Source organism: Pan troglodytes, chromosome 15, assembly GCF_028858775.2.
Source record: "Pan troglodytes isolate AG18354 chromosome 15, NHGRI_mPanTro3-v2.0_pri, whole genome shotgun sequence".
Taxonomy (NCBI): Eukaryota; Metazoa; Chordata; class Mammalia; order Primates; family Hominidae; genus Pan; species Pan troglodytes.
The window spans coordinates 77,522,806-77,542,533 of record NC_072413.2 but is presented as its reverse complement, the minus strand read 5'-3'; the positions used below and the strand labels follow the sequence as shown (position 1 = coordinate 77,542,533).

The following is a 19,728-nucleotide window of genomic DNA, read 5'->3' as shown; positions in this document are numbered from 1 at the left end:
AGACTTATTCAATATTATGAGAACAGCATGGGAAAGACCTGCCCACATAATTCAATTACCTCCCACTGGGTTCCTCCCACGACATGTGGGAATTGTGGGAGTTACAGTTCAAGATGAGATTTCAGTGGGGACACAGCCAAACTGTATCATTCCACCACTGGCCCTCGTTGTACAAAGTAATGGGGGAAAAAAAAGAAAACATGACTTCATGTTTCACAGACTCCAATACAGCAAAAGAAAAATGGGCTTATCATGTTTTGGTGAATAAAAGCTATTACTCATGTTTCTGCCAGCCACATATTGTGTGCTACATTTTCTGTTTTGTGTCACAAATCTGTTTTCCACTCCACAGTCATTCAATAGCTTTTAGTTAATTTTTATTACAGTTTTATGCAATGGTGCTGTTATTTTACAGTAAAATTTAAGTCAGCTCAATTTTAGCATCAGAGACTCATTAAGAGTGAGCAATTTGGTGTTTAATGAGTTGTTAACCCTGAGTAAATATATTAAAATAATAGAGTGATAAATTTAAATTGAATTGCATTGGGCGTTTTTTTTGTTCAATAATGTCTTCTGCAGCAAGAGAAAGTGCCACTTAAAAAGCAACTTTTGATAAAATATATTCTAAATTGCTTACATCCATTTCTCTTTTACTATCTATCTCTTCCTTATTTGATTCCTTTTTTTTTTTTTTTTTTAGGTATTCTACTCCTTATTCTCTCTTAAGTGTTCATTATTCTGAATATTTCTAACTTTATTTCTAAAAGAAACAATATTGTGGGGCCCAAACAACTGGAAAAAAAATGGAATAAGCCTTGGATAAAAATAACAATTTCCTGGGATAACATGACAATTTTGAAAGCTATTACTAAGTACAGAAATTAAAATCTCAGTACAAAAAAAAATAGAGTAAATGAATAAGGGCTAGTATCTGATAGCACAATGGGTGGCTCTAGTCAATAATGATTTAAAAATTTTTTGTTTGCTTGTTTCGAGACAGAGTTTTGCTCTGTCACCCAGGCTGGGGTGCAGGGGCATGATCACAGCTCACTGTAGCCTCAACCTCCCAGGCTCAAGCAATCCTCCTACGTCAGCCTCCCGAATAGCTAGGACTGCAGGCACATGTCAGCATGCCTGGCTAATTTTTATATTTTTTGTAGAGATTGGGTTTCGCCATGTTGCCCAGGCTAGTCTCGAACTCCTGGGCTCAAGGGATCCTCCTGCCTTGCCCTCCCAAAGTGCTGAGATTACAAGCATAAGTCACTGTGTCCAGCCTCAATAGAATTTTTAAATAACTAAAAGGGTATAATTGGATTGTTTGTTAACACAAAGAATAAATGCTTGAGGGGATGGATACCCTATCTATCTTCCATGATGTGATTAGTATGCATTGCTTGCCTATACCAAAACATCTCATGTACCCCACAAATATTTACACCTACTGTGTATCCACAAAAATTAAAAAACAGAAATGAAAACTCAAAGCATATTTGCTTTGGACGAGTTCATGGACAGGCAAAAGTAGATCCAGAGTCTTCTCTCTCAGTTCATTTGTTACCCACTTAAGCCATGGTCAATATGATGCTCCTTAATCAACATCTCAGCTCCCTGTGGTCTTCTGAATCAGGGCTGTCAACTTTACTGACACAAATAAAATTCTATTACTGTAAGTCCCATAGAGCCTCAAGAACAGTTGAAGAGCAAGACAGAATTTAATCTGTCTAACAGCTCATCAACAAAAGCTGTCAGTTTAGTTCAAATAGCAGCCTTTTTTTCCCTCCTGATTAAAAACTAACAGGATATAGCTGGGTGTTAAGTTCACAAGCGGAGTTTGAGGTACTACTGACATGAAAAACTATCCTTTGACTAAAAAATGATGAAGCAGATTTGAGTTGGGACCAGTTACGCATAAACAAAAGTGCAATTCTAAAACACCCACATTATAGTCATTTATATGACCATAACAATATTTTGATCTACGAAGCTATGGTAGTCAGATAGACCACAGGTTATATAACAGTTCAGCATTAGAGAGACATTGTGCCCACAGAAAGTGAAAATGAGACTGGCACATTACATACTGACTCCTTCAAGCTACTTATGGGTGAGAGCCACTTCTATAATAGAATTGGCAAAATGTAAAAATTGCTCAGAATTGACGCCTTGACACATGACATTTTCCTGAAATGAATCTGAAATAGCCTATAATCATATTTGAGAATGACTAAGAGGTGACTATAAGTCACCTAGCTACATATATCTTCTAAGAACTTACTCAAAGAGAAACTGGAATTCAAGGGACAACTAACAATATGTGTAATAAGTCAAATGCAAATATAATTTAGGGAATTTGAACTCAGATCACCTCTTAAAGTGAGTGTCATATCTACAAATGAAAACAGATGAATATTTAAAATTGAAGACCGTTTCCATTCAAATTCTAGATCCCACTATGGATAGTCTACTGATTTCTGCTCACCAAGATTTGCTGGTGTTTGGAAAGGCAGTACACTTGCATGTACATAAGTATTGATCATATGTATTTGTGATACGTCTTAATCCAGAAATTGGGTATTTACACACACAGCATTTCTACCTTGGCTTTTCTATTTATACATATAGATTTCTCTCTCCTCCCTCTTTCTTGCTCTCTCTCTGGCTTTTGTTCTGAAATCTATACACACCAGTTGAATGCATATTTGAAAGAGTAAAAATTTACATATTTGTCTTAAGTATATTTGCCATCTAACTTTAACACATTGCTCGCCTGATGTTCAAGCCAGACAATTAAGAGAGGTGTTGACAGCCCTTGAAGGAAGCGTCCAGCAGAGGCAAATCATGGCAGTCACCCAAGGGCTTCCTTGACGGAAATGTGTGGTGAAAACCACAAAGATCTCACAGTGCAAGCTGAAATAAAATCTTTCCAAGAAGAAGCCAAAGGAAACTATATTTATAGTGGCAAAATTATCTTACAAAACGGTTTATTCTGCTTTGGTTTTTAAAAAGAGCAGTGACTTCAGTTTGTGTAACACATTTTATTCAGAAGAAACTAAAGCATTCTATATGCAGTTTAACTGATTTTACTGCCAACGAAATGCTGCCATATTCTGTAGTGAGGATAGCTTTAAAAATGGCTCCCCGTGAAAGTCTGGCACAACCATTCTGAGCGGAATATGTAGAAAAGGCTCAACCATGGTGAGAAGGGAATAGCACTAAAATGGTCATCAGTGGGATCAAAGCCATTGACAAGAGTAGGAGCTCTCAGTTACCAGCAGATTCACTTGAGTCAGGAGATGATAATGAATTAATAGCCTATTATAGCCTGTAACTACTATTATTAGGCTAATAATGTGAAGAACTAGTGTATGCCAGTTAATCATGCAAAGAAAATAGAAGAATGAATATGAATAACTACTACTGGTGTAAAGAAAGTAGGAATGAATGAAATTGTCACAAAAATCTTGGATTAAAAAGAATTTCAATAATACCCTCTCTCAAAAAACAAGAAATGGCTGTGTCAAAGTGGCTCTTAAATGTTCACAGAATTTCAAGAGCCATGAAAGTAGAATTTGTTGGCACTGCACCCTCAACCTACAATCAAGATGTGCTTTAGGGCCTGGCGCGGTGGCTCACGCCTGTGATCCCAGCACTTTGGGTGGCTGAGGCGGGTGTAGTTAATGTTTCACTACACCCGCCAGGCCAAATCAGACTCCACTGGAAAAGGCAACTGAATGACTATACCATAGTTTTTCAGGGTTAATTTCTAATAAACTTCACACCCAACATCTGACCATATTCAACATTCTACAATGAGCATTTCAAAAACCAAACAAAATGAAAATAAAGAAAACAAAAACAAAAAACCAAACCTGTTACTTAAAAGAATAAAGTTTCAGATACATTTTTCTATTTTACATTCTTTGCTTTCTGATTTCATCTAACATTCTGATAAAATAAAACTCCGCAAGATGATTACACATAAAAAGTGTGAGCTTTACTTAATTCTTTTACTTTGCCATTTTCAAGTTATAATACATTTGTTCAAACAAATAATATAAAATACTACATGCCCTGGCTGGCAGTGTACTTTAATTTGGAATCCTAATTATGATTGACTCTGTTACAAAGAATGCCAAGTATTTGGCATATGCATCTCCCAGGGCCTGGGGAAAAGAAAACTGAAAAGTCAATTTTTCTGTTGCTATGATTAGATAAGCAGAGAGGCAGACAGTTGTGCTTATTTGAGGGAGCACCATATGCTACGCCACAAACTTGGCCTTCGTATGCTGTAAAGCCAATGTGTGTGCACAGGTAAGACATAGGGAAATCAGTGGTGTGGGCATGCTAATTAATAAGTCAGCAGCAATTTGCTGTTCATCCATACCTCATCGTTAAGAGGCTACTACTGAAAAGGAGTGTGAATGCTCTCCACCATATCCAGGTTGTGTTATCAAGTGTCTTCCAAAAACTTAAACAAACATTATGCCCCCATTCGGTCCCTATCTAGAGTTAGAGTTATATTTTATTTATCAAAGTTGTTTGTTTTTTTTTTTTTTAAGATGGAGTCTCGCTCTGTCGCCAGGCTGGAGTGCAGTGGCACAATCTCCGCTCACTGCAACCTCCGCCTCCCGGGTTCAGGCGATTCTCCTGCCTCAGCGTCCTGAGTAGCTGGGACTACAGGCACACACCACCACACCCAGCTAATTTTTGTATTTTTAGTAGAGATGGGGTTTCACCATGTTGGCCAGGATGGTCTCAATCTCTTGACCTAGTGATCTGCCTGCCCTGGCCTCCCAAAGTGCTGGGTTTACAGGTATGAGCCACCGTGCCCAGCCTCTTTATCAAAGTTGTCAGAGATTTCACCTTTATCCTCTCAGGCTATGCCTCTATCCTTCCAAACAAGTGGCATGTCCTTCCAGTTACTATATTGGGCATGATTACTCCCTCAGAAGTCTGGCAGGCCAGGTGAGGACAAAGATCTTTCTGGTTATGAGTCTACTAAACTTCTTTCCTTTGACCAAACTCATCCAGATGTTGTGGGCATAAAATCACTTTGACTAAAATTAACCCAACATCTTTGGGCAGCTCCTAACATAAAAGAGATTGTTTGTCATGCCATACTAAGATGACAAATGCAACACATTTATTAAAACTTGAACAGCCCATCTCCTTAGAGGGCTATGCCTGCCCTCTAGTCTCTAGCACTCAAAAGTTAGTCCTAATTAGAACAGAAAGGACATGGGTTGCTGTGCTTGTTTTTATTCTCAAATGTTTATAGAATATCCCACCTACATGATGACTTCAGCTATTACTCAAAATCTTTCTCACTTTTGTTTGGGAGGCCACATGTTCATTCATCGAATAGAGGCTTCATATTCTCTCTCTCCTGCTGATTCATGCTTTTGCTGAATTCCTTAGCTCATGCAGGGAGTTCATGGCTCCCTCTGCTGTGCACAATCTCAGTGAGGACCCTGCTCTTACAAGTGCTATAGGCTCTTCTATTGTCACTCCAAGCCAGCCAGTCACCTTCAGGTGGTCAGCTGAGCCCGCAGAGCACTAAAGCTGTACCAATAGCAGTAGCTGGGTTGTGGGAGAAATAATCTCTTCTCCAAATCTGTATAAAACACTGTTATCTCGGTCTCAAGGTTACAGTGCGTGTGTCCCAAGTCCCATAAGGTTCTAAGTCAAATTGCTGCCATCAGCTTCCTCCTGCATTCTCTAACCTTTCTCCATATTCATCCCAGCTCTCCCCCGTCCCTAATCACCTATGTCATTTCTTCCCTCTAATCCTCCAGCTAAGGAACAAAAGCTCACATGCCTATGGACTCATGCAAATAAACACCTATCTGTGAAGAGTAGGGTATTCTCTGTTTCACTAGATTCATAGAACCAATCTCTGGGATACTCTTAGAACATTTCATCGAGTTTGGGATTGACATAATATCCTTTCCTCAAATGCATTTCTTTCTGCTCACCCCCTGGACATGGTTTTATTCAACATACATTTCTGCTTGGCTGAATCCACTGAAAGATTATGGGCCCTGGGGGTTAGGGGTAGTAGTTAAGCTCTGCATACAACATACCATTTGTCACCCTGACCAAAGTAGATAAATAAATACATAAAATGTCCAGGAGAAAAAAATTATCCTAGTAACAGCCAGAAATTCAACTTTAAAATCTATTTTCCCAAGCAATTGATTGCAAGTCTATGATGACTTCATGGAACTGGCACAGACATCGCCTAGAGTATGTTTGTTTGTTTTTATTCTCAAATGTAGATGGAACTTCCCAGCTACATGACTTCAGATATTACTCAAAATCTTGCTCACTTTTATCTGGGAGGCTACATGTTCAATTTCCAAATAGAGGCTTCATATTCTCTCTCTCTTGTTGATTCATCCTTTTGCTGAATTCCTTAGCTTATGTGGAGAGTTCATCTTTCCCTCTGTTTTGCACAATCTCAGTATTCCAAAGATGTAATCAGCTTAATCCTCTCATATAGCAGTCATTATCACTGCAAGAGGGGCTGCCTTTCTCCAAACATAAACAGTTTTTAATAATTTTAGAGGAATTGCTTACAGTGATTGCATGGTCATTTTCTGGAGTGGCTTGAGTATAATCTTAAGTTCATAGAAAAGAAGGGAACAGTGATTCATTCCCATGGATGTTGCTATGCATGTACGGGCTTCCTTCTTCCTCCACCAACAAAAGCACACTTCTTACCTTAATAATAAAAATAATTGAAAAATATGAATTTATTAAAAAAGAGAAGATCGTGCTCACAACAAATATCAAAAAAAAGGTATAGAAGAAAATTAGATGAAAATCACTAAAGGAGCTTACTTCTGCAAAAAGGGGGCAAGTGTGTTTCTTTTCTTAGCAATGTTAAGACACTAGAAGCTACATAGCTGCTTTATACCCAGGCAGTGTCTTAAGGGCTTTACTTAGATCCTCCCAACAAATCCCCACAACCTTGTGAGGTAGGTACTGTAATTATCTCTATTTTAAGATGAGAAACCCGAGGCTCAGAGGAGCATCTGTCTCACCCTTTCCACATCTATCCACAGAGCCCTCTTTTTAGCCACCTGGGAATTTAGAGAAAAATTATTCCCTCTAGATGTATTGTACTGAAATCAGTGTCACACTTTAGACTGTTTTTGTGTTTTACTTTTTTGTGTGTTTTAGATTTTTATGTAGTAAAATATAATGAAGAGGCAAAAACATTCTATAAGTGCTGTGTTTTGCTTTTAAACAGCATTTGCTATTGAACTGAAGGAAAGATACCTAAGACTAACTTGTCAGGACTTTTACTATCAGTTTTTGAGAAAGGCAAGTACCAGTAATAAAACAGTTTTATTTCTCAGGTTCCCAGGAGGTGCCCTGAAGAGATTATAATGAAGTTTTGCTGAATCATTACACTCATCTGTGTTATACATAATGTTGTTATGTATTTATTCCTTCATTCTTTCACTTATTTCTTCATTCCTTTAGTTAACAAGTGCTAATATTAATTTGTAAAGATCAAATCCAGTGGGGACTCATGCATGTAATCCCAGTACTTTGGGAGGCTGAGGCGGGCAGATCACGAGATCAAGAGATCAAGACCATCCTGGCCAACATGGTGAAACCCCATCTCTACTAGAAAAAAAAAAAAAATTGCTGGGCGTGGTGGCACATGCCTGTAGTCCCAGCTACTCGGGAGGCTGAGGTAGGAGAATCACTTCAACCCAGGAGGCAGAGATTGCAGTGAGCTGAGATCACACCACTGCATTCCAGCCTAGCGACAGAGCAAGACTCCGTCTCAAAAAAAATAATAATTATAAAAGCAACTGCAAGCTATAAACAAAACCAAACAAAAAACATAGGATATAGTCAGAAGTTGAGAATTTTTAAATCTGGATCTAAAAGTTACCAGCTGAGTGATTTGATGCAAATTATTTAACCCTTGTGAGCTCCTATTACCTTACATGTGAAACTATGGATAATATTATACCTCCTCAGCTGGGCATGGTTGCTCATGCCTGTAATCCCAGCACTTTGGGAGGCCAAGACAAGGGAGGACTGCTTGAACTCAGGAATTTGAGACCAGTCTGTGCAACATAGCAAGACTTTGTCTCTACTTAAAAAACAAACAAACGAACAAACAAAAACAGCTGGGCATCATGGTGGCAGGTGCCTATAGTCTTAGCTACTGGGAAGGCTGAGGCAGGTGAATCACGAGCCTGGGAGGCCAAGGCTGATTGAGCTGTGATTGTGCCACCACATTGTAGCCTGAGTAACAGAGTAAAACCCTGTTCCCCAAAAATAAAAATAAAAAAATTACTTCCTGAGAGGGGTGCTTTGGGGATCAGATGAGACCATTTGAGAGAAATCTTTCAGATGCTCCAAAAATATACTACAGGTTTATGTTACTTATATTTCTATTAGATAACAATTCTAAAAGAGTTTACAATGTGTTGGTGAGAAACAAAACGACCACATAAACGATCACATACACAGATAAAACTAACCATCCAGTTAGTACTAAATGAAAAGCTCAGTCATTAGCGTTTTCAGAATTTAAAGTAAGGGGAAAATAATTACCAACTGGGAGAAATATAATTTGACTTGAGCTTTGAGATCAATTAAGATAAGTAGGAGAACAAGGATGATATATCAAAGAAACAAAGACATTAACAAATCCAATGGGGCATTGACGAAAACACCCCATGAGCTTAAGCAATGCCTGCAAACCCCTTTGACTAGAACCCTTTTGAAACAAGGAGTACTGGAGGGAGCTGGAGTTGATGTGTTGGTTGGAAGAAGTTCATGAGTTGTTATAAACACAGGTTAAGAACTTGGGAAATTTAAAACAGGTAACCAAGAAATGCTGAAGGCTGTTGAATACTGGGGATGGATCAGAGCTGTAAGGTAGATGAGTGGCAGCTTGTAGAGCAGAGGCTGGAGGTGGAGATGAGTGTTGAGAGAAGCAGTAAGGAAGCTTATCCCAAGAGCCAAGATTAAGGGCTCTGGGTCTAAAGATATGTCCTAACTTGGAAAATCAGGAATTTGCAAAGGCTCGGTGATTTGATCCAGGTCAAGTTCCATTCCAATCCCAGCACTGCCTCTAGAGCTGAGCTGATTTCTGCACCGTCCAGTGTGCTGAAAGAGAAGCCAGCAGAGTCCCCACTCCCTGGAAAAGGTGCCCTAACAGGACCATGGAGAGGGAAGGCTCCCATACCCACTCCTCTGCTCCCTGAACAGACTGATCACATTACAGTTGGATGAAGAGAACCAATATTCTACAGACTTGGAAATAAGATTTATTAATAGTTGTTTTCAGAAAAGAAAGTTATCGGAAAGGATTAGGCCCACATTTTTTTTTCTTATACCGTGCACACCCCTCCCCAACTCTATTTCATTCTGTGTTCCTTCTGTCCATATGCTAAAATGACTGAGAGTGATTCCTCTTTGTTTTTGTTTTCTTTTCCCCACTTTGAACAGCATCAGGAGACTTTTTTTTAAGCCAAAGAGGAATAACAAAAGCAGAACACATTCTGAGTTAACTGAACTTCAAGGGAGAATCTTAGCAATGCTCTTCCTACACACCAAAGAAACAGATAAAATGGACCATGCTATTTATAGCTGCCTTCCCATTTCTAATAATCCTCCATTTAATTAGGACTGTAAATAGCACCCGTGAATGCTCTGCAGGAATGCATGGGCAGTCCCAGCCCTTCCTCAGAATATATCCCACCCTAGGCAAGAAAAGGCTATCAGGGCAAGTTTCATAGCTCACAAAGATGCTGAGTTATGAAAAAAAAACCATAATCTTTTGTGCTACAGAGAAAAGATGACTGAGTTTAAAGAGACAGAAAATTTAATTCTGCTTTCCCTTCACAATTCTAAACAATGTCAGTGATAAAATACTCCATCCACCAGCAATCCCACTATTGAATTTTTATCCAAAGGAAAAGAAGTCAATATATCAAAGGGACATTTGGGCTCCCATGTTTACTGCAGCACTAGTCACAACAGCAGCAAAGTTATAGAACCAACCTAAATGTCCATCAATAGATGCAAGGATAAAGAAAATATGTGATATATATATATGAATACTATTTGGCCATAAAAAAGGATAAAATCATGTGTTTGCAGCAACGTGGATGAAACTAGAAGTCATTACGTTAAGTGAAATAGACCAGACCCAGATGACACATTTCACACGTTCTCACTCACATATGAGAGCTAAAAATGTTTATCTCATTAAGAAGGTAGAGAGTAGAATGATAGATACCAGAGGCTGGAATGGGTGTGTGGGTGGGATGAGGGGATAAAGAGATGTTGGCAAATGGTTACAAACATACAGTTAGATAGAAGGTTTAAGTTCTAATGTTTGATAGCAGAGTAGGGTGACTATAGTTAGCAACAAAGCATATTTCAAAGTAGCTAGAAGAGAGAACTTGAAATGTTACCTACACATAGAAGTGATAAATACTCAAGGTGATGGATATCCCAAATACCCATCATTACACATTATGCATGCAACAAAATACCACATGGACCCCACTGATATGTAAAATATTATATATCAATCTTTTAAAAAGAAACTCCATCCACAAACAAATCTTGTCAAAATTCTAAACAATTTCTACAGATATTGTTGCATTTCAGATTCATATGTAAGCCTCAAATTAATAACTTTTATTACCGATTTTTTAAAAACCATTGTATTCTACATGAATGATAATTTGGAGAGCTCCTGGTTATATTATCAGTCCCATCACACATAGATTGGCTACATGCATTCGTTGAAGGAGTAAGTTTGTAATGTTCCAGTCTCATTATCACTTTATGTGGGCACAATGTCTCCTTAATGCTGAAATTATATATATATATTTTATATATATATATAAAATATATATATCTCACACATACATACACATTTGCTTAAACCAACATTTAAAATAAAAAGTGATAACACACTGATTGTAATGACAAAAGAAAGAAAACTTGAGTTATTCAATTTGGTCATTCCTTAGGACCACTTAGAATTTCTAACTTAGAGTTTTTCATCTGTGTCCACTCACTCAGTAAAGTAGAAAAAAAAAGTCTGTGTTGTATAATACTTTTGCTTGGTAAGTTCAAATTTCAGGTCATATGTGAAATATTTCTACTGAATTTGAATAATAGCTGTAAAATTGAAATGTATGCTTCTACCTTGTAAATTGTTTTAAAACTGAAGAGCAATTTTAAAATATGGTGAGAATTACTATATTATTAAATAATTATTACTGAAAATAATTTTGTCATTGAGAGGAAGAAAGTAGAGGGAGAGAGTTAAAACACGATTCACTTACAACCACATACCCTGGGTATGCCACTGTACATATAGATTCTTGATTTAAATTGACTTGAGGGGATTGTATCCCTTGTAAACACACCCACCCTGACTACAAAGTTCAAAATAGCGTTTCCTTTTGCCTTGTCTCAAGCTGTGAAAGCAAGATGAGGCTTCCTGTTCTCTCACTTGGAAATTATAGGTTTGGTGAGACCTGTGTGGAAGAACTAAAATGTGGTTCAGTAAGGAATTTAATCTTGCCCAGGGAATGGTCTGGCTGTTGCTCTTGGCTTCTAGGAAGAAATCTTTTAGCCCTAGGAATAGCATGCCTAGTAGGAGCCACATCTTTGTTTAGTGTGGGTGCTGCCATGCCAGAATATCTAACAATGTGACTTATGGTGGGGGTTGTAAGTCACACCAACGATGCGGCTTAGGTTGTGGGACTTGGGGCGCATGGTCTCAGGTCTATCTCCTGAGGGGCTGGAGACCGAGATTAGCTATATATATGTGGGCAATCATGTTTATGTGATGAAGCATCTCCCTGACCTCCAAAAACCGCAGACACCAAAGCTTAGGAGAGCTCTGTTGTCAGCAACATCGTGCCTATTGTCGCACACTGTTGCCTGGAGAAGTTATTTGACCCCATGGGAGAGGGCAACTGGAAGCTACACATCTGGAGCTCTCTCACTTTGCCCCATGTGTCCCTTTCCTTGGATGAGTTTAATCTGTATCCTGTCCTTACAATAAATCACAATGATAAGTCCAACAGCTTTCAGTTAGTCCTGTAAGTCCTATGAGCAAATTATCAAATCTGAAAGTGATTTGGAGAAACCCCTGAACTTGCAATTCAAATCAGAAGTGAGGGCAGTTTTGCAGACTGCAAGCTCTCAAACTCTGGACCTTTGGATCATGCATCCTTCACCTAGAGTTGGTATAATAACAGTGCAGATTGTGAATGCACCTGGATTTCTGAAGGTAAAAGACCCCAAGTAAGGAAAGACACTTCCAGGCAAGATGGACATTCGTTTGAGACATCTGGTCACTGCAGTACAGTTCTGCTGTGCAAACAGATGTAAGAGAAGCACTATCCTGATCCTGTATTGATCCGGACCTCAAAGTAAACACCAAGAATTTACCTGCCACCAGCATCATATTTATTCATTAATTTATTACTCAATACACATGTATGGAGCTCTACTATGTGCCACATTTAGTATCTGAAGACACATAGATAAATAACACAAGATCTCTGCACTTGAGGAGTTTATTGTCCAATGAGGCAGAAAGTTTTGCAAACACACACATATACATAGTCACTGTAAAAGTATGTACAAAGTGTGATAATGTTTACCAATTTCAATGTACCTACATTTCTGAAGGAGTAAGTCACTGACTTCACAGAAAGAGTGTTTGATCTGGTTTTGAATAATGAATAGGCAAAAGAGGGGAGAAAGGTAAATTCAAAAAATGATGCAGCAAAACTAAAAATATTCCAAATTTAGCAATAAGAATACATTCAAAAGACTGAAAAATAGAAGGCTCTGAAAAAGAATCCAAATAGACTATCTTAATTATACTAAAGAATGTTAAGAGCTGACAGTAAGCAATTGTTTTATTGCTGTCAAGAATATGATAAACAGTGTATTTGTCTGTTCTCATGGTGCTAATAAAGACATATCTGAGACCGGGTAATTGATAAAGAAAAACAGGTTTAATGGACTCACAGTTCCACAAGGCTTGGGAGGCCTCACTATCATGATGGAAGGTGAACAAGGAGCAAAGTCATGGCAGCAGGCAAGATAGCTCGTGCAGGGGAACTCCCATTTATAAAACCATCAGATCTCATGAGACTTATTCACTACCATGAGAACAGTATGGGGAAAACTGCCCCCATGATCCTATTACCTCCACCTGGCCCCATCTTGACTTGGGAGTCATTACAATTCAAGGCAAGATTTGGGTGGGGATACAGCCAAACCATGTAAAAGAGCACTGACTTTTATTATAACAGAAGGAATTTAGAAAAGATATTTCGAAGACCATCCTTACTGCTAGATTTAAGAAATATTGATAACTACTGAAAATTTTAAAACATTGATGTCACATTTCTGAGAAAGCTTAGGATAATATGAGAGATGCCGCTGAGTTTCCTCTGGATTCTAGGAGTCTATGGAAAAAGAAAAGAAAAAATCCTCAGATAAATAAATAGGATCAGAAGAGGGAGTCTCTGATATGAGTCAGAATCCGATCCATGGTCAGCGGGGAAGCAAAACGAAGACTGAACAGATAGGAAGTGACAGCAGGCCAGAAGGCTGCCTTCTGTCCAATGCCAAAATGAGAATAGACCCGTCTTCCCATTTGTCTTTCCTGGGCTGGGAGAGCTCTCCCATTCCATTGCTTTGTAATACAACTCTTCAAATAAGCAAATCACTTAACATTTAGCAGTTTTTCCTTTTTTCTTCTGCTTAGAAACTTGAATTTTGACATTTGTGACATAAATACATGAGCCTCTTCAAATCAGCACATGGGAAAGAAAGTGTTGTGCTGTCATGTCTGTTAATTTCTCTGCTATTCTGATTTCTCTCTTTCTATTTGTGCATAAGAAGGTAAGTAACTGAAAGGGAAAGAATATCCAATAGAGCTTTTGACTTCAGCCACTTCCCCCTAAATATATATTTACACACCACTGGCAGAGATCAGTAGAAGGGAGAATGTGTGAATAACATCCCTGGGGCCTCTGGGAAAATGCATTTTAAATTTATTTCTGCTCCTATCCTTAGCTAGATCAAATAAGTGGATAATGCCAGAGAGACAGACGCCATCCCAACAGCCAGAGAGAAAAGCAATTACACATTCTTTTGCACACCCCTTGAAATCAGCACAGATAAGAAGAATACCATTTTGGCAGCACCTGCTGCTGCTGGTTTCTGGACTTTTTTGTCTTTCTTCTTCCCAGAAAGAAAGCAAAGTAACTTAAAAAAATAGCATAACTTGGCCAACTGATCAATTTTATAACAGACTCTTGCAACAGACGGGCTATTGTGTCTGAATCATATCTTCCCAATTGGATTATAAATGCATGATTGATTGAAAATACTTACAAATGCATATGAAAAACAGGAGCACCCTCCCCGATTTCTGCATGAAAATAATTGACCTAAGTCTCAGACATATGTATATATACTCAAACATGGAAGCAATCATTTCACTGAGGGGTAGTGATGGAAATTGGGATTAAAAGCCATCATTGACACGGAAAGGAATCTAAAGTGATGGGAAATTCTGCTTTAGAGAGAAAAAATTTAAGGCAAAAACTCTGCAAAAGTTGAGTCCCAATGATAAACAGCACTTTGATTTTTGTTGTTGTTATTGTTAAATAAAATATAGAGCCTTTCTTCAGTTATTTTTATGTTTTGTTAAAAACTGAAACCCAGGTCATTTAAATTCAGCCACTTTACCTTTTATCCTTTCTTGAACCTCAGCATCTTATTTCATTTTATTTTTCTTTCCCCTGAATCCACTCTCCCTGCTCCACTGCAACCGTATTTCAAATAAATTTGTTTATGTCTTCGGTTCTTGTTCTCCTTACCATGCTTCCGTCTTCTACTGAACTCTTGGATTCCAAGCCCCAGGAGGGCTTAGAAGCCTAAGAAGTTTTCTTAGCAAGCCTAAGAAGTTTTCTGTTTCAGTAGCAAACTCAGAGCCATGCACAATTAGGTACTTAATTGCTTTGTGATGACTACGATTGATGGTGTTTTCCGCATATACTAATTCCAGTGAGAAATATACTTCCCTTATCAGATGGATTGCATACAAATGTACTCCAAAACGTGACTTCAACAAAATGATTCTGGAAAAGTATAAGGTCCTCAAATTTTTATTAGAAGGCACATTTCACAGACACACATGAACAACATAAAAAAGAGAATGCAGTGGTGATACGTGCTGTATAATCCATTTTTTTTAAAGCAAGAAGGTCACATAGTTTAGGGGTTTGGGGAGGAGCTCCAGTAAATAAGTTATGCAATTTACTGTGTTTTCTTGGGTATGTTATCTAATCTCATTGAGTCTCAATTACTTCTGCAAATTAAGAATAATAACCCTTTGCCTTGTTGTGGCTTTAAAATACATCTGCAAAATCTTTAGCAAATATTTCCATTCTTCTTTATTGTGGGCCAAACATAATGACTCACTTCTAAAGAATAGACATGGTAGAGGTGTTCTTCTACCTAGTTTGTTCCCCAAATCCCCCAGTCCACTCACCCTAGGGAAAGCCAGCCACCACATCTGAGGATACTCAAGCAGCTCTGTGGAGAGGCCCATGGGTAGAAGAACTGAGGCCTCCTGCCAACAGCCAGAGAGTTAAAACTCTAGTAATAATAATGATACAATAACGATATGCATTAATAATGACTATAAAATATATCTGGCAGTACGCTAGATGATTTACATGAAATATCTTATTCAATCATACCTAATAGTACAAAGATAAATACTATTATTAATCCTTGTTTATAGATGAGAAAACTGCAGCTCAGGATGCTAAATATTTTTGGAAGGCTACATAGGCAGTTGTGAAACTCTAGTAGTATGAACCCCAAATTTACACTCTTAACCTTTATGCTATACCATCTACCTTTAGACAATTGCAGATATACATATATGTATATATGTATGTGTGTGTGTGTGTGTGGGTGCATGCGCGCATATTTGGAGGAAGAAATATAAGAGATTTCTAAGCAAATATAACATTGTTGATAGAATACAATCATATTCTGGCCTACTTATTCTACTTTGTGTTTATTCTGTTATACTCCTTTAGGTCTTTACTAATTCTACTTAACATCAAGATTGCTTTTATGTTTTTCCTTAATATAATATGAAATGTGTGGCTGTGATTAGAAAAGATTTTAATGATGGCTGAATATCTTTTTGGGTTGCCCATACACTTCATGGTAAGCTTACAATATAATAATGCATTATTATTGTCTTTTATTGTTATTAATAATATATCTTGTTATCACAATAAAAATTGCAACAGAAATTGGACTTGATTTGAAACCACTTAGTATTCTGTACCATACCCTCAGCCTGGCCTTCAAGATGTAGAGGGAATTGATAAAAGATTACAAAATTAGATAAGCAACTACATCACGGACATGGCAGCCCTCCAAGACAACTTCGTTATTATATATAAGTCTTACAAATGGCCAAGTAACCACAACAGCAGCTGAGAACAGTAGAGTTTCCTTATGTTCCTCTTAAGAAAGCAATGCACAAAAGCCACAAGGCAAAGGGTTGACCTTCTTTCTAGAGCCCTTGAGGCAACCACTGAGAGTGCATGGTCTATAAAGCAGAGCAAGTCAGGCTGGATATGGCCTTCCCAGTGCTGGCCCGCGAGTGGTTTCTAACTTCCACAAATTGACAGTTCCATATAAAATTTCACATTTCCAATTTTTTCAAAGAACTGAAAACTGACAAAACCAGTGCTGTGCGACAACTGGCTGAAGCTATAAGGCAGCTGCCCACCTTACAAGAGCTGCGTACTCTCCCGTCCCCCCACCTCCCACCTCTCTACCATTCCGTGTTGTTACACCTGCCCTATACCTTCTTTTACATCACCCACTGCATTCCTTTAGGCATTTCGATTTGGTTTAGGTACTTGAATAATAATTGTTAAATGACAGACTCTCTCTCTCTCCCTTTCCTCACATCTTCTGTTCCTAGGCATTTGAGTCAAAGATACATGGACTCTCAATGTCGTAAAGTGATGAAACTAATATATATTTAAAAAGCATCTGAAAGGATCAATCAAACCTGCAGAAATTTCTCACAGGGGAGAAGATATCTGAAAAACATCTATCTGGAAAAACACAACAAAGCAACTCTCAAAGCCAAAACTCACCCTCACTCATATAATATGCTGACAAAACTTGACTCTCCTCTTACTTCACATTCTGGCTGTCTTGAATTATGTGTACATATTGCTCCTTGTGAAATGGTTCTTTTCTGGTCTGATTAACTTCTATTCATTCTTGAGGTTGCAAAGGCAATACCTCATTAATGTCATCCCTTAACAGAAACCACACTCCAATCAACATAACAATTCATCTGCCTTCTATGCTACAACTTGTCTTTGTACATATTTATATTATGACATCCATTACATATTATCCTTAATGTACATGTCTTCTTTCTAGAATGGTAATTAAAGATAGGTTCTCATTTATCATTTTCTCCAATTTCTAGCATGGAGCCTAGTACAAAGGAAATATTCAATGAACTGAATCTCTACTCTTCTCTGAAAACTCAAAAGATGAGTAAAGGAAAGTCTGCTATTTTCAGAGTCCACTTGTCCTGAGCTGGTTTTCTTCTCAACCACATCACAAAAGAGCACGATGCTGTGAACCTCTCCTTTGGACTCAAGTGTACTAATGGGGAGGAATGGCAAGTTACGTGCATTATTTCTGGATTCTATAAAAATGAAAGTGATGGGAATTAAAAATAAGTTCATTAATATTGTAATTTATAGTTCTGAAGAGCTTTAGCGAATAAACTAAACATTCCAAATATTTCTAATTTATATATTATTTGCAGATACTACTGTGGTATCTTAGATTTTATTGAGAGACCAGCTGTCCTGTTCATTGTCAATGTTAAATAGGATTGTCTCAAAGCATTTACACGAAGTATAGAAAGTATGTGTGTGTGTTGTGCATGTGTATATGTGGTTTGTGTGTGTAGTGTGGGTAATGAAACAAAATACAATCTATAGAACACTATACTAAAAGAGATATGTAATAACTCATAGTTATTTGAAAATTTTGTCTAATTAAAAACAATAAGCAAGATTTGTCATGATAATATAACCATCCTCAGGACTCAACAATCAATACTCAAAATTTGACTTTGGTAGTAAAATTTCAGGCCTTAAACAAACAAAAAAATTTCTCATTCATTCCCTACAGGAAAATCTGTAGGGAAATAGTTTGAGTTGCTCCAAGTGGTAACCATCTGAATAGTAGACTATATTTGTGTTAAATTAAACATAAGGGTTATAAGACATTTTCCAAATGTCGGGTAAGGATTAATTACCTCCTATAAGTATTCTTAGTTCTCTAGACTCAATAATTAGAAATTTTCTACTACAGACTTGAACATGATCATCTATCCACACCCCTCACATACACACACAAGTGCACTTACTACAATAACTTTTTGTTACCAAACTAGCTTCAGAACTAACAGTGCAAACTAACAATGCCAATTGCTTCTCCAGAGGTCTGGCCCACGGGAAAAATGATCCTGTGGACTCCGCTAGATCAAAACACTTGAAACAAAGCCAAAGGCCCAGGCATTCATTGCGGAAGCTCCCTTACCTGAGGTGCAGGATGCTCCCCGGCAGTCAGTGTGTAGCTGACTGCCTTTGTTTCTCTCATCACCCCCAGCTGCCAGTTCCTATTTTAGTCATATGTTAGCAAGGTTGTTATTTTCTTTACTTTGTCTTGCTATACTTTCCAGTGTCCTTTGCATTTAAATGGGATATTTTAAGTCACCCTATCTTTCAGTGAGGATATGTCTTGCAGTATCAATGCATTTTTATCTTGAGTAAGTAAAACGGAATTTTGTTCATTTTCTTGGATTGTAAAATAGTCCATTTGCTTAACAAAAGCTAGTCCAAGCTAATATGTCAGTCTTCTCATAGTCACTAAGCCATGCCACAGCGTACCTAAAGTCTCTGGCATATATTGCAGGCATCCATTGGATGGCAAATTTCCACACCAGCATAGGGAAGAATGAATAGCATTTTATCAATGGTCCCTGATGAGTTTAAATGAGGGTTGTCATAGACTGAATACTTGCCCCAAAAATCATCTGTTGAAGCCCTAACCCCTAATATGGCTGAATTTGGAGATGGGGCCTCTAAGGAATTGAGGATAAATGAGGTCACAAAAGTGAAGGCCCTGATCCAGTAGGATTAGTGTTCTTACAAGAAAGGACTCCAGTGAGCTTGCTCAGCTCACTTGCCCTCTCTGCATGCATCTGCCTAGGAAAGGTGATATGAGAATACAGCAAGAAGGCAGCTGACTGCAAGCCAGGAAGAGAGCCCTCACAGAAAGCCAATTGGCTGGCACCTTGTGTTTGATCCTGGACTTCCAGCCTCCAGAACTGTGTGGAAATACATAGGTTAAGCCTCTCAGTCTATGATATTTTATAGCAGCCTCAGCAGATTAATTATCACTAGAATTATCATGAATGGCAATTTATTAAAGACAGTTTCCAATTTATCATATCTCATTCCATATCACAAGGATTCAGGGCCTGACCTGACTGGTTCTGAACAGCCCTGCACAGTCAGCATCTCAGGGTCTGTTCCGCACATATTTTCTGACCTGAGGGGAAACGAT

At 38.1% G+C, this 19,728-nt stretch overlaps 1 protein-coding gene and 1 long non-coding RNA gene across 51 annotated transcripts in view; one reads left to right on the top strand and one right to left on the bottom strand.

Annotated features, from left to right (window-relative positions):
- LOC129136907 (uncharacterized) overlaps window positions 1-17,867 on the top strand; it is a 61,128-nt gene extending 43,261 nt beyond the window's left edge. The window contains exon 5 of the long non-coding RNA XR_008538938.2: window positions 17,570-17,867. This is a non-coding gene — a long non-coding RNA (uncharacterized LOC129136907). The remainder of the gene's footprint in view (window positions 1-17,569) is intronic.
- The window catches only part of NRXN3 (neurexin 3), a 1,722,001-nt gene that overhangs the window by 299,136 nt on the left and 1,403,137 nt on the right, over window positions 1-19,728 (bottom strand). The window lies entirely within an intron of this gene.